Raw genomic sequence first — 16,358 nt, forward strand, 5'->3', positions numbered from 1 at the left:
ACAGTGTAACCATCGAATCCTCATAAATTTCTTCAAAGTGGTTAAGAAATTATTGACACCATCACTGAGCTCTACCACGAAATCCCCGCAGGGCGACAGTCAAGTAGTCTGGTTTCACATAATATTTTTGAGAACTCCAATAAAACTATTAAAGTAATAAGTCAACCCGACCTTGCATTTTCTATACCTACACTTATCTGTACTCTTTGAAAACACCTAAGTGCGCATGAGAGTAAAAACACAACAAAAGACGCTGCAAGTGGTGAAGTATGATTAATGAGGCGTCCCCGTCTTCTCTGACAGATACGTAGTAACATACTGTGAAGAACATACGTTCTCCTTGACTACATCGCGAGCTATCTTATACAACCTCTTTATCGTGTCGGTGTAGACATTAAAATATGTCACCACAATCACTCAAGCGATTATGATACACTGACATATAAGATCCAGAATGGTTGCAAACAAGACAGGATAAAAGAGGGCTTAAAATACATCCCTGACTCATACCCACATGAGATTTTGTCAAGAAGGTAGTGAGCTGATACAAGAACAGAACAATATACTTATGATTCTGTATGTGTCAGTTGGTTAAATGGGCGGCAACAACGTGTTAACAATTACTGCTCTGAACCCGCTAACCGGTACAAAATGACACAGTTTGTGTATCAGGTCTGATGCATCTATCTGGATGAACTAACAATAATAGGTTTGATGTAGATTAAATAAAGATAAGATACATCGAAATACTCGCTGTGCGAGTTATAAAATTAGTTTTTTGGATGTATTCTGTTCATGGTGTATGGGAATGCTTGGATTTCATCAGTCTAGGACGTCATCCGCGACTTTAATCGTTTATCAGCCTTTTCGTTTTTCATAAGATAGTGTTACTTGCAGTTCGTAATGTACCCTATCTCTATCTACGGCATTCACAGGGCTGATTATATTTCATCTCAGCCAGTTCTGCCTGAACGCTTATTTATCGTGGAAAGATATTACTTTCGTTTCATAAAACTCTGAACTGAATTTTAAGTCACTGACATAGAGCGCGTTGAAAATATTTCTGTACCCTCTCACTCAAGCTGGATTGTTATCAGTGCACAACCTTTCAATTATTAATCTAATTAGTGTACGATGGAATACATTGTGTCATAAATACTTGTTGAAAAACAGCAATAAGGGAACTTAAAATGCAAGGAAAGAACATTTGGAACAGCTGTTCGAACCTGATTGGGTTTAATTGCCATTATGTTGGCGTCACACTCTATTGAATTTCATCTTTCGGTGCAAAACTTAATTACAAAACACAAAGCCACAAGTGGAAGAATGAAAGGCTGCATTGTAAGAGGTTTAAAATTTTACGTTTCATTAGAAATACACCTGAAGTGCCAGGGAAAACAAATTTGTGCATGAATGTTGATGGAAGTGAAAACAAAATAGAGAAACCTCATATGTTTTTAAGTGCTGGTGTTTGTGTCACATGCATCAGTCGTGTTTCCAGTGTTTAGATTGCTCTTTGTCAATTAAAATGTTTAAATGTATTCTTTCTTTCACCCAGAATTCTAGTTGCGAAATTTTAAGTCTGGTGATCAATTCATCTTTGTACTTTAAACACAAACACTTCAGTTGCTGATGGTTCCTGTTACACATTTCTGCAAATAGAATCTGTCCTTCGACACCATCGTAATAATGAAACTGTTGTAAATGTTGTTCGTGTAATATGAATACATGACAGAGCGAAATACATTTATTTCTTGTGGAAAAACACATATTTTTTTAGGTTTCTTTTTTGTAAAGTGTTCATATGTATTTTGTAACACACACACCTTTTAGTACAAACTAAGGGGAGAAACTAACTGAATATGTTTTATGCCGCAGTGCTTTCAGCAACTCTGTAGCAACATCGTGTTATCGACACTAGTGAGTGAGTGAGTATGGTTTTACGCCGGTTTTACCAACATTCCAGCAATATCACGGGGACACCAGACATGGGCTTCGCACATTGTACCCATGTGGGGAATCGAACCCGGGTCTTCGGCGCGACTAGTGAACGCTTTCACCACTAGGCTACTCCGACGCCCTTGTCGACACCAGACCAGTGATCGTAGCATTAAGATGAATTAAATAAATTCACTCCTAAATGTCAACATAAAATTAAGGCAATCGAAGCTGTACGATTCTTGTGGAATGAGAACATTGGACTTCACACATTGCACCCTCATAAGGAATCGAACCCCGAACATTCGGCATGACAAGTCAACAGTTCAACCACTCACTCATTTGGAAAAGGTATACTGATAGGTGTACATTCTCGTTTGCTTCAATATTATATCATGGCAATGCTTAAGCCATTTGTGTTTTGACACAGATTTAGACGAGTGCATGTGTTTTACGCCGTTATTTGATATTCACCATTTTTAACCACCAGTCGTGATTATCACACATAAACCTTAGGGGAATCAAACCCAAGACTTGTAATGATATAGAATGCCCAGGCAATGTGGACCATCCCAAAACGTCACCATCTATCTAACGAACAAACTTTATCGGTACTTCAAAAATACATATAATGATTATACGCAAAATGATACGTTTATCATGTCTGGGTTTAATTCATTTTATACAATTGTAATGTTTTGTAAATTACATTTTATGATTATGATGATGTGTCGATGGGCTTTTCGTGAAAAATAATGCGTTTATCATCTCTGGTTTTAATTAATATTAATTCAATTGTAATGTTTTGTAACTTACATATTGTGATTATGGTGATGATGTATCGATGGGCTTCTCGTGAAAAAAGTATGTTCAGTAATGGGCATCATGTCGCCGAATATTTAATCAGCAACAGAAGACTGACGTCATCCTTGACCTTAACGGGATTGTTTTTCAATATTTCTAAGTTTTTAACAAACTACCCGACTAATATGACAAAGAACTTCAATATTTTAAACAACACAACAAAGCGTCAATGCTAGTACGTAGTCAGACATCTAATTGATTTTCATTCATCTGTGCAGCTTTAACTGATGTGAAGCAAGCGAGCGATCAATTGTAAGGGCAAATTAAACGATATTCACTAGACCTTAGTTTCATCTGAACAATGGAGACATTCATAATCAATAGAATAAACTTAATTCTAAGACGCTACCCTAGTTGTACACCCATTAACCCTTTCCATAATTAATAATTCCTAACACTGAAACGCCTCAGTTGAGACGGTAAATGAGTTGTAGAGTTACCTCCCTTGTCGTGATGGACCGCCAAGCACAAAGTTGACAGAGTTTATTTATAAGAACTTCTTCGTAATAAATTACTCATGAATTGTGTCTACTTTGTCATCCGTCAACTTCAAAGAAATACCTGTCACATCATACACCTTACGTAACACTTATATTGTTTTATTACAAACGACAAGCTCTCGGGAGAGAGTACCACTATCTGATACTATTAATATAACGACGTCTTCCTATAACAGCCATATATCATAAGGAACGTCGTATAGTTCCGGCTAATTCTGCATATTGCGAAAGTATGTTTCCAACTCGCGCAATGCTGTCAGTTTTCAAAGTGAGCCCTCTCAATTCTGTCTTTGGTTATCTGAAATATCTCGCTTTTTCATAAAAAGATAACATCGTTGATTAATCAAGTTAATGCAAGATTTTGAAAGAACAATCTAATGTATTATCCTACATTGAAACTAACTTCGTTTATCGGGACAGTATATTTTTATTGAAACCTTTCAGCTCAGCAATGTGTTAAGCCCATTTCTGGTGTCCCCCGCCGTGATATTGCTGGAATATTGCTAAAAGCGGCGTAATACTAAACTCAGTCAGTTCAGCTCAGCATATTTCTGGATTCAGAATAATACAGTTCAATTTAGCATTTAAAGCATATAGTATTTTTTTAGCAGAAAATACATATATGTATGCTATGCCTATCATTGATGGCATTCTGTTTGGTGTCTTGAAGGGAATTATGTCCGTGAACATCCGGGTGGAAAACAGTTTCCAGCAACCCATTTTTATCGTAAGAGACGCCACCGCTCGACTCGCTGACTAGGTTGATGTACGTCATCTTACTACGTAGATCAATGCTCATGATATCGACCCCAGAACACTTTATCCAGACTCGAGTGTGTATAGACTGCCGTCATACAGATGGAATATTGCTGAGTGAGGCGTTCAACAGCAAACAACGTTGTGGACACGTATCATCTAGTTCATTTAACCGTTCAAACATTTAACCCTGCTACTGAATATATACTGTGAATAAAAAGTTAAGCGCCACCAAGTATTTTTTGACAATATAGGTTGTCTCATAGGAAATCTTTCAGAAAAAGAAACTGTCATAATTTGGTTTAGTACTTTTAGTTGACAAATAAAACCGTATTGGAAATTATCTTTACTGTAAACAGGATGTATGCGCTTTTGGAAAACATGCATTTGAAAAGATTGTCATTTTTGACAAGTGAAACCTAAATTAAGTTTAATAGTGTTGTATAAGCAGAATAGGAATAGTTGGTTTGCTCTAAAAAGCAGTGCCATTATATCTTTAACAATATTTCCTTTAATTGTAAATACTAATGTTTATGATATCCCTAAATCAGTTTCCAGATTAACCTTCTCTAAATATAGATTGGTCTTCCCAATTATTTTAGCCTAACATTACCACAGCTTCACATCTTAGTTTTGAAATAGGCAGGCGCTTAACTTTTAATTCCCGGTATATCTTGACAAGCCTCGCAGAACCAGATGGTTCAGCAGAATGGTAAACTTGGAGTTGGGTAGGCACGTGATCGATTAATGCCCAAAGCGTTCAGTCAGAAATCCAACCATTCCTAGTTTGACATTTACTGGTGTTTACAGACGCCCCCCGTGTATACAGATGTATACATACACCCCGTTATACACATTTGTGTAGGCGGGGAGATCGCTGTTACACATCAAAGCACTGCAGGCTTTTCAACATTTCTACATTCATTGTTCTGTGCTGTGTTAAGGGTCGATACGAAACAAAGAGAATGCTTAAATCTGTTTGTTGTCTACTTTAACATGTTGTACTAGTTTCACGACTCAGCGGCTTGGTATGTGAAGGGTAGCGCATGTTCACTTCATGTGTTCGGATGATATATCGACATAAAAGCGATTCGAGACAAACAGGTTGCCAGTATTACACACTGAGTGTACACGGGAGATTGGTTTGTGCAGGATAGTGTCAATAGTTCAGAATAAGCGAGTGAGTGTGGTTTTACGCCGCTTTTAGCAATATTCCAGCAATATCACGGCGGGGGACACCCGAAATGGGCCTCACATACTGTACCCATGTGGGGGAATCGAACCCAGGTCTTCGGCGTGACGAGCGAACGCTTTAACCACAAGGCTACCCCACCCTCCCCGTAAGTGTTTGAAAGGCATGCTAATTTACAGGCAGAAAAACGAGTACGTTTTATGTGTATTTATTGCCTTTTTGCAAACGTTTTGTTTAATTTTAATCACGGAAGGTGACTTTTAGAAAGCCTTTACCCCTGAAACGTTTTGTTTTCGTAAGTATTATCCTTTAACAACCAGGCTACCCCGCCGCCCCATTCAGAATATGATGTGATTAATACACGTCACCGTGCCCCAATAACGAAGATCGATGTGTATGATGTCAACCTCTCGATTTTCTGGTCCAGAACTAGTTCTGTCACAGACAACGCTATAGTTAAAATATGCCTGAGCGTTGCGTAAAAGCAAAAAACTTTCGGGAGACATATGAACTGACTTACACAAATTGTATGATTTGTAAGTCACAATCAGGACAGTTTTCAATATATTTTCGTCGGTTCAAGGAAAAACATCCCAAACAAAAGGTGTGTTCTTTCTTTTCTTCGTCAGTTCATTATGAACCGTATTCCCTTTCTGTCCTAGCATCGTCCCGGGATATGATGGTCATAGAATTATCGGCAGGGGAGCTCTTCACGTTCAGCTAGCATGTACCACAACATTTAAGATTTGACACTGAGCTTGGGGTAATAGTATTACATTTGAAGAATCCATATTGTTTTAGCTGAAGTTGCAAAACTAATTTAAATATCTTCTTTAATGCATATAATAATATATTTGAAAAAACATCTTGCATCAATATTATGGCTGGCAGCATTATTAATATTTATCAAACATTTTCTGAGATTAGTATCTTTTTCGATAACATCTCAGGTTCCCTTCTGGTTGGTATCAAACTGAAATATAAAAAATGTTTTTTTCACATTTACATCTACAAGTTAGGTAGTTAATATGTGAAAGTGTGAAATATCTGTTGAACTAAGTTCGGCCTAACTACAGTCGCAGTGGTACGGAGATAGGAAACGTAAAAGAAGGATTTTACTGAGGAGAGATTAGTGCAGAAATGAGCAATACGCGGTTTTTTTCTAAAGTCCAGTGCGACTTTTTCAGAACAGACCATGGCTTTATGCAAATTAATGTGCGAGGACATTGTATTACAAAGGACACTTTTTAAATGCCCATTTTGAAATTAGACTTAGCTTCATTATAAACGATAGCAGACGTAAAAAAATAACTTTAATACTGAAACTATTAAGAATGTAGCTACCATGGCGTCTCACTATCTCTATAAAAGGAAACAGGTAGGAGGGGTCGTCTCAAAAGCAAAACCAGGACGGGTGTCACAGACGGTGGTTGGGGCCGGGCTGGGGAACTGAGATATTAGCTAAGATAAGATAATCAATAGAGACATATTCAATACACATGAAAAAACATAAAATATCTTTGAGATGACCCCTTGTGCCTGTGGGCAGCACGTGCATTTCATGCCAGGTGAGTCGACGGTCCGTCGTCATACCTGTCTGAGCGACCGAATTGCCATCTACAGTCTGATCTATTGTTTTCAGCAGCTATACGTATTTTTTTTATATTTGCCCGATTTTACGAGTAAACATGCTTTTCTGGATATCGTATTACGCATCCCACTGAACGCCCTGTTAGGACGAAGTGGGTTATTTCGACATATGCTATTTGCAATTGTGTAAATTTTAGTGATACAAAGTAACAGCCTAAAAAGAGGGTTTTTTCTATTTCCGACAGTACTTTAGGTTCAAATGTGTTCAACACGAAACTGACGTTCCCACGGAGATCTTGTCACGACCTGGGTTGACGGTACAACGGATTGAGAAATGAAAATGATCACAAATAGTCGTTATTGAATCTCCCTAGCCTCACCGAGTGAGTGAGTGAGTGAGTGAGTGAGTGACATGCACACACAACAGACATATGTCTAGGAGGTTTGCGACTAATGAAAGTATTGACGAATGACAATTGTCTCAGAGCGGCAACATAACACAAATTATTCACATCGATGCCACTGCATCACATCACGAGGAGCAGAATAGCAGTAAAATGGGAAAAAACTCTCAAGCACTGAACTTGTATTGTTTTTTCTTTTAGTTTTTAACGCCCGCTGTATTGGTCGTAATGTCCTTAATAATGACATTTTCAATTAATAACCTTGTGTTTGTATGCAGTATCAATTCTTAATAGTATGTACGTAAATGTAAACATCACTTGTTCCGTTCTTCTTCCATTCATTCTGGGGTGGTTGGGTAGCACAGTGGTTAAGGCGTTGGCTCGTCACGCCGAACACCCAGATTCGAATCCCCACATGGGTACAATGTGTGAAGCCCATTTCTGGTGTCCCCCGCTGGAATATTGCTAAAAGCAGCGTAAAACCAAACTCAGTCAATCAGTCCATTCATTCTACGTTGCGCAACTCATCTCGTACAGCGCTTCAAAGTAAAGAGTTACATCCCTTGGACTATTACGCGCCCGTTCTCTGACCCTTTGATCTGCGAGGGCATTCACAGGGACCAATAGAGGAATTACATGGATACAGTTGCCTAGTCTTAGACTACACAGAACCATGTGTAGAAACCCAAGCTGTTGGTAAACGTAAACATTGCAAAAATGTCACACAGTGCCAAGCTGAGATCGTCTGTGCTGTTGATATTTTGAGACACGTTTTTGTGAGTATACATGGCTTCCAAGCGAACAGGGGCGGTTGGGTAGCCTAGTGGTACATGGGTACAATGGGTGAAGCCCATTTCTTGTGTTCCGCGCCGTGATATTGCTGGAATATTGCTGAAAGCGGCGTAAAACCAAACTCACTCACTCACTCAAAGCGAACAAGTAAATATTGAGATCCATTCATACAATACCAAACTATGGTGATATCGAACACAAGCACTTACAACTTTGCATATCTGGATCAGGGCTCCGCGATACAAATATTTTACAATAAAATATATTTTTCAGTGTATTTTTTTTACTTGTCAGTATGGTTAATTTCAATAACAAAATAAGTGACGGATAAAAGAAAGGTTGCCTCGATGTTGAACGTGGCTGGCCATGCTACACACAAGAAGTGGTTGTTCGGTGGTAAGATATTCGATCCGGTTATGTCAGGTGTGTTTTTGTCTCAACATTTGCTGTGTTTTAGCTACAGTTTTCAGCCTTTCAGTTTTGATAACGGTTCGACGTTAGTCTAATGTTTCTGTCGAATCCAGTTTTCAAGTGTAATCTTTCTATTGCCCTGCAGTTTCGCTCAATTTGAGGAGCCAATTTTGCAAAACAAACACACTTTTTCAACTCTTCTCATCAATTATTTTCTTTAGCTGTCAAATTATCCTTTTTCTAAAATTAATGTTGATGGTAATGTTTTCTCCAACAACGACTATTTAAGGAATCGAAATACACAATGAAAAACCCCAGCATGCATTAAACAGCATGTTTGATGTATACATAGCAGTGTATGTTTGTGAATGTTTCCTCGTCGTTCTATGGCTGAACGTTCGCTCTTCACGTCGATTATCCGGGTTCGATTCCCTACATGAGAACAATGTGTGAAGCCTATTTCTGGTGTCCCCCGCCGTGATATTTCTGGAATATTGCTAAAACCGGCGTAAAACGCAACTCACAAATTCACAACTCGCAAATAATTCAGATGCGACGTAAAATCGTAACGCATTCACCCAATGTATATATAGCAACTGAAATTTCTTTTCAAATTTGATATCACAAAACATGTCCACGGCAAGCCAGGAGGAGAGGCAACGCGTATCATCAACTCTTCAACAACACATTTAACTTGCAGCATCCTCAAAGATGTGCTTCACATGACAGATGCAATGTTTCAACTAAGACATGAAAACAAGCGCGGATCATGGAAATAAAAAAATGGAATTCCGTATAACGGAACGAAGATGATGCATGCCTAGTGTGAGTTATGTCATACAGTCCTGTGTTCAGACGGAACTATCAGAATTCAGCATCCCAAGTTCACCGTTCACGGATTCAGATGCAACACGGTAATCACAGCTGTGTGTTATCAGCTCTGAAAAGTGCATCTCTTTTGTATCATATTCTCTTCCAACGAAGCTATAATATAAACAGCTCTGGTTGTTAATGTTGATAGCTTTTAGACAACTACTCGAGTAAATGAGCCCCTATATTGTGATTGCGTAAAGTGGTTTACGTTTCATAATTGTAAACGAAATTGTATTTCCTACCCAGACGGGTATTACTTTACATGTATAATTGGATTGCCCGGATGTTAATGAGAAGCCACCAAACATCGTTTGTTGTAATTACACGGAACTTGGTCCAAATGGAAATTTCCGAAATGCAGAGAGCTAATTGATATAGAATCAATGATCGTTTTTTCCTATTTACCCCAAAGTGACCATGTGGCTAACCGCTGGAATGCCCAGATTCCGGTGGGTGATTTATTTGGCCGGAAACTGCAGCTGTCACGTGACTGTGATTGAGCTTGGTCAGCTGTCACGTGATAGTTTTTGCACGTGTTGGCGCAAGTTGACTTGACACTTATGTGCCATTTTGTCCCGCCCCGGCAACCCGTTTTGATCTATCACGATTCCGTTTTCCTGTATGGCAAAAGTAATTTACCGAGTAGAAAAACAAATCATTGATGTGAAAGTTGTGTTGGAATTTCAATAGCAATTTGTTTGTGAATTAGTGGCGCGTATATGAGACTCCATTAACCATAAACGACAATAACTGACAGTGGAAACAAAATGTCATATTAAAGACATCTTTCACGGGGAACAATGTCAGAGAGTCTGATTTACATGTCCGCGAGTATGGACCCGTGAATTACAATCACAACAGAGGCAGATCCAGCAGATCTGATGATGAAAGTGGTTGGGGGTGGGGGTCAAAAGGTTATGGGGAAATGCACCTCAGGGTATGACCATTTCGGGGAGGAAATGGGTCCGCACCCCTGCAGGCCCCCACCCCCACCCCCACCCCTTGCACAATGACACTAATGTAGGTGACTTTAATGCCGCTCAGTACAGTATACATGTATGTGTGTCGGTGCATCAGAATTGCTTGTTTGTTTAATTGTTATTTTTTTAACGCCACACTCACCAATATTCCAACGCTATGACCCAGATCTGGAAACACTCCACTCTGGACCAGGCAAAACAGTGATTGGCATCTTGAGCATCGAACTTCGTAAAACGGCTACGATGACAGGCACGAATCCAGCTAGCCTGCAATGCTCTCTGCCGAGACTGACTGTTAGTCGGGATCCAAGCGAGCGAGCCTGGTTACCCGCTTCTGTTTAGCCTGTCTCACAGTCCCTGAAGCGCATTATTGTCCCCTCTGCCTAGCCTTCTCTGCAATGCTCTCTGCCGAGACTGACTGTTAGTCTGGAACCAAGCGAGCGAGCCTGGTTACCCGCTTCTGTCTCACACTCCCTGGACCGCATTATTTTCCTTTCTGTCCAGCCCTTGCCCCAGTGCTAGTGCTAATTTAAAGCTCAAAATGAAGCTCGTCTAGATTTCCTCAGGTTCTGAATCACCAATCTCACTGGTGCTCCTTTTTAAGCCTTGGTTAGGAAAGATAACGTCTAACCCTGAGCTTCACGGGTTCCTGGTGCATCAGGAAATGAGGAGGTGATGATGTGATGATGGTAATGATAGTGATGATGATGGTGATGATGGTGATGATGGTGATGATAGTGATGATGATAGTGATGATGGTGACAATGGTGATGGTGATGATGGTGATGATAGTGATGATGGTGGTGACGATGATGGTGATGATGGTGATGATAGTGATGATGTGAGGTGATGATGATAGTGATGATGGTGACGATGATGGTGGTTATGGTGATGATGGTGATGATAGTGGTAATGATGGTGATGATAGTGATGATGGTGACGATGATGATGGTGATGGTGATGATGGTGATAATGATAGTGATGATGGTGATGGTGACGATGATGATGGTGATGATGGTGATGATAGTGATGATAATGGTGATGATGGTGATGATGTGATGATAGTGATGATGATAGTGATGATGGTGATAGTGATGGTGGTGATGATGATGATAATGATGATGATGATGATGAAGGACGGCCACAGGGCCATGGGGCCATGAGAAACCAATGGTCATTATCAGGACAGAGTATTCGCTATTTGTGATCAGTGGCTCCGGGAATGTTAAAGGTCTGTAACTCTGTATTGCGGTGCTCCAGACAACTCTGGCCACCATGTCACGGAGGCACAAATCTTCCAGACATCTCATTCTTGTGAGACACTATTACTCTCAGTAATATATTATATATTTAAAACTTTCTAACGAGAGCGATAAATTATTTACACAAGAACTGCGCGGCGTCCTGGACAAGGCACGGCGTGTTCGTGTACTACAATATACTGGTTCCTGTTTAACGGGCCCCCAGCTTCCTGTGTCTGGCTCAACGTTAACATGTAAACAGTTCTATATAAATAGCGGCAAACATTGATGGCTATTAATCATTTGTGGATTTTTTTCAGAGGGGGTTGGTACAGATAGCAGATTCTGTGATTTACATGAAAGTAATTTAGAATCTGTAATTTCATACTGTATTAACCCTTGAAGACCTGGGTTAGAATTGATGTTAAAAGATGACTAACGGGATCGGGTGATCAGGTACGCTGAATTGGTTGACTCCTGTCATCGTATCCCAATTGCGTAGATCGATGCTCATGCTGTTGATCACTGGAATGTCTGGTCCAGACTCGATTATTTACAGACCGCCGCCATATAGCTGGAATATTGCTGAGTGTGGCGTTAAGCAACAACAAACCAATCAACTCAATATGATCAGAAACAACAATATGGATACAATCTCAACAGGCAGCAACACCAGCAACGACACCAACAGCAAATACGCTCGTGTGTCCAATGACACGTCTTTTACCATCTTCGTGCAACAATTATACCAACTTGTTAGAGCTCTTGCATTCGGGCTTTTTGTCCTGTACTTTTGAGATATCACGTTCCTTGCCTGTGGGGGTATTTTTAGCTCCAAATAAAATGAATTATGGCAGATCTTATTCCACTGAAAAATATTAACACGGACTTAGAAAATTAATTTCATTACATAAAAACAGAAACCTGTCAAATGCGTTTCCTGGGTCCTCTTAGTGGAGGTCGAGACCAGTAAATTGGCTTACGCCTCTAGATCCAAAATGACATGATTCAAGCAAGGACTTCTTTTAAACCAATTAGCAAGCGAAATATAGGCAGGGATTCTTGCATCGCAATAACACCAATCGCTTACATCTTTGGACCACCCTCCCCCGTAAGCACAACAATCCTTAATCACTTATCGGAGGGAGGGCGGACACGTGGCGCAAGAGCTGCACTATCAGATTTAACTTTAATAATGCGCCAGGCATCGGGATAAGCCTCAGCGATGAAAAAATGTCCCTTCGGCAAATATCGACCCTTACGTTTGATTTCCCCACTTCTAAGCCGGAGTCCCACGGGCCCTTCGGCTATCAGACAGTATCGGTGATTATTGCCGATATATCCCTCTATTAATTAACGTGCTATTAAAGCTTTGGTGCGCCTTGGGAGTCCATTTCGGTGAGATTGTCACGTCCTCCACAGTCTCACAGTATCTTGAAATGTGCCCGCACGTGCCCCCCACGGTCACGCTATGCCCATATTTGTCTTAGAACATGTAATTAAACACAATCGATTATGTTTCTTGGCAGAATTCGGGGTGCTATGTTTTCTACCTTCCTCCGCGGACCCGTGTGTAAACCGTCCGCGATCACGTGACCAGATAATTCCGCTCGCAATCCCGTGGGGCACGTGCGTGTGGGAACGAAGATATTACACATTATATCATGTAATATTCATAAGCTGGTTACATTCCATGATAGATAGGTCCCGACGCTTCCACGTCTCTGGTCTTCTTTGATAGCTATTTGATTCGAGGAACCTCGCACGGGGCCATTGTCCAACATGGCGGAGGGACGATAAGTAAAGAGGCTCGCCGCTCTTCTCTGCCAATAGCCATGTCCCGACGGACCGTTTGGAAATCAAGGCAGGCAGCAATTAGTTAGACATCCAGTACATCAAAGTACACTCTCAGTACATAGTCAATCAAAGTGTACACAGCAACAATCTGTCACTCAGTACAATATTGTTGGTCGACGTTCTAAGAGGCTAATTGTTTTTTCACAAGCGAACGTTTTTAGCGTTATTCCCGCTGGGTTTCAAGTCTTGAGTCGCACCGTTTCCTAATTTGTGTATAATACTGTTTCGAAGCTGAGTATATTTGGAGAAGAGGATCTGTTTCCTTGTGTTACGTTCTCTAACAGAGAATGGAATGATTCACATAAGCGTATCTCACTACGAGTGATGAGTGTACGACGAGACGCTAAAACATACATTTTGTTTCCATAGTTGATTTAAAAAGGGAAGGGGTGGTACGTTCAACGAAACTGCGACCAACATTCGGACTTGACGACGTCCGATCAGCTTGTTTTGTCATTCCGTAAAAAATGGAAAAATGATATGAAAAAAGTTATCTTGGTCCATAAAAGTGCCAAACATATTAATGCGTGAGTGATTGAGTGTGGTTGAGTGAGTGAGTGAGTGGGTGCTTGAGAGTGAGTGAGTGTTTGAGTGAGTGAATGAGTGAGTGTTTAATGCAATCCTGCATTCGGATTGATTTTTTATGATCTCCTGACATGATCAGGTAACTGTGCCAAAAACCTAGAGGCATTATGATTGTTACGCTGTGGGTAGACCAGCACTATAAAAAGTGGGTCGCTGCTGTCGTCGCACCAGGATTAGGGAAACAACTCCACCCTCAACGTGAACTGCGGTGCCCTCTCGCTGCCATTAGGCCCGTGCAGACAGCCTCATTTGACGAAAATGGCATTAAGTGATGTACCAACACGATGTCGAGATTGTTTGAATAATTTTGGTCGATGTCATTGTATTAACGTGGTTCCTCACACCTGGTCACGTGATGTTACTCTGCATATAACATAATTACAGTGATATATTTGTGTGTTTGTGTGATAAAATCATACTGGTTCTTGTATTACAATACGATTAAAGTACAGTTAAACATCTTTGAGTGGTCAAATTATAGCAAAATTCTTTGCGTTTAGGGCGGTGGGGTAGCCTAATGGTTAAAGCGTCCGCTCGTCACTCTGAAGATCCGGGTTCGATTCCCCACATGGGTACAATGTGTGAGGCCCATTCTGGTGTCCCCTTGATATTGCTGGAATATTGCTAAAAGCGGCGTAAAACCATACTCACTCTCTTTGAGTGTTTTTGGTATTGAGTGAGAGCGATTTACTCTACATACAGTAATTTTCCAATAATATTATGACAGAAGTCAATGATGGATTCGCGAGGGGAGTTGAACCCGACTCTTCACTAACAAATACTTAACCGAGAGGCTGCCACACTGGTCTTATATCGATAATGAGTCAAAGTACCAGATAAATTACATTCCGTAAGCCGATGGGGATGTGAGAAGAATCAGTGACAGGTTTAACATACTGTACACATTATCGTGGGTGCAGTTATGATCTAGGCAGGGATAAGCAGGGGGGTTGGTGTTTTCCATTTCCACTATCCATTCACATGATTAATTGCTTCAACTAGTGTACGTTTTACGCCAAACAGAATCTGTTGTAGACCGACACTGGGGCGGTGGGGTAGCTTAATGGTTAAGGCGTTCGCTCGTCACGCCGAAGACCCGGGTTCGATTCCCCACATGGACACAATGTGTGAAGCCCATTTCTGGTGTCCCCCGCCGTGATATTGCTGGAATATTGCTAAAAGCGGCGTCAAACTAAACTCACTCACTCACACTCGACCGAGACTGAATAATCCCGGCGCGGACATCCCATGTTTACGTTTTGTCATGTGTTTGGTTGTATGTAACGGCGGCTTAATGATGTGGGCGGGCCTCCATCACCTGTGCGGTGATTCAGAATCGATTATTGAGGGCTGTCGTGATACAGCTGGGATGTTGCTGATCCCGGCGTAAAACAACATTCGTTTACGTATAGCATATGATAAATATTATATACTTATGATAAATGTATTTCATTCTATCAAAACCCGTGAAGATCCCTGTTACATTTGGTCTTCAGCAACTAAGGGGATCGAGTGGTAAGGTCCGTTGGCTTGGTTGTCACAAGTCACCGTATCCCAATTGCGTAGATAGATGCTCATGATGTTGACCACTAGATTGTCTGTTGCAGACTCAATTAATTACAGCCATGCTGCTGGAATATAGCAGAGTGTGGCGTAAAACTAAACTCAATCAACCAATCATGTCTTGACCGGAGCTTTTGTCAACTTTTGGCTGATATTATAATCTTGGGATCCAATAAAAAAAAAAGGAAAAAAGCCCCAAACGGTCCAACAACAAAAAATACATTTTTTGGCTCCGGTGCCAAATCATCTAACTCTGCTATTTCTACTACAGCAATGTCCTCTGTTGGACTCGGTTGCCTCCAAACTACGGTTAATCTCCAATTGGAGACAGAAATATGTAAAAATGTCCCTAGACACAATGAAACCAGTCGTATTACTATCATGTATATCCGGATAAAAGGAAGTGGGGTCGGCATGAGAATATTAATCATTACTGATCTATTATTGTCATTGTAAATCTTCTGACATTTTGAGAAATGGCTCAATCTTCCTCACTTTGAAATTAAAGTTCCTCGCCTCCACTCCTCTTCCAAAGACCAAAGAATATATATGTACCACCCAACCCCTTCCCCACATACACACACCACCTCTGACACACACACGCACGTAATTCAGATTATAGAACAAAAGTACCTACCAATACAGCGCCTCAGATTCTTCGATATACTACTCTTTTTCTGGTCAGTGTTAGAACAACAGGTTGTAAGAAGCTTCTTAAAGACGATTACTTCCATGGAAAGGTTACCACAACCCTGAAAGGTCACGAGCTGGTTCTGAGTGACAGATGTATGTGTAATGGGAAGAGTTCCAGA

This window comes from Haliotis rubra, unplaced genomic scaffold (genome assembly GCF_003918875.1).
Source record: "Haliotis rubra isolate DU_JTF1 unplaced genomic scaffold, ASM391887v1 Scf320, whole genome shotgun sequence".
NCBI classification, from domain to species: domain Eukaryota; kingdom Metazoa; phylum Mollusca; class Gastropoda; order Lepetellida; family Haliotidae; genus Haliotis; species Haliotis rubra.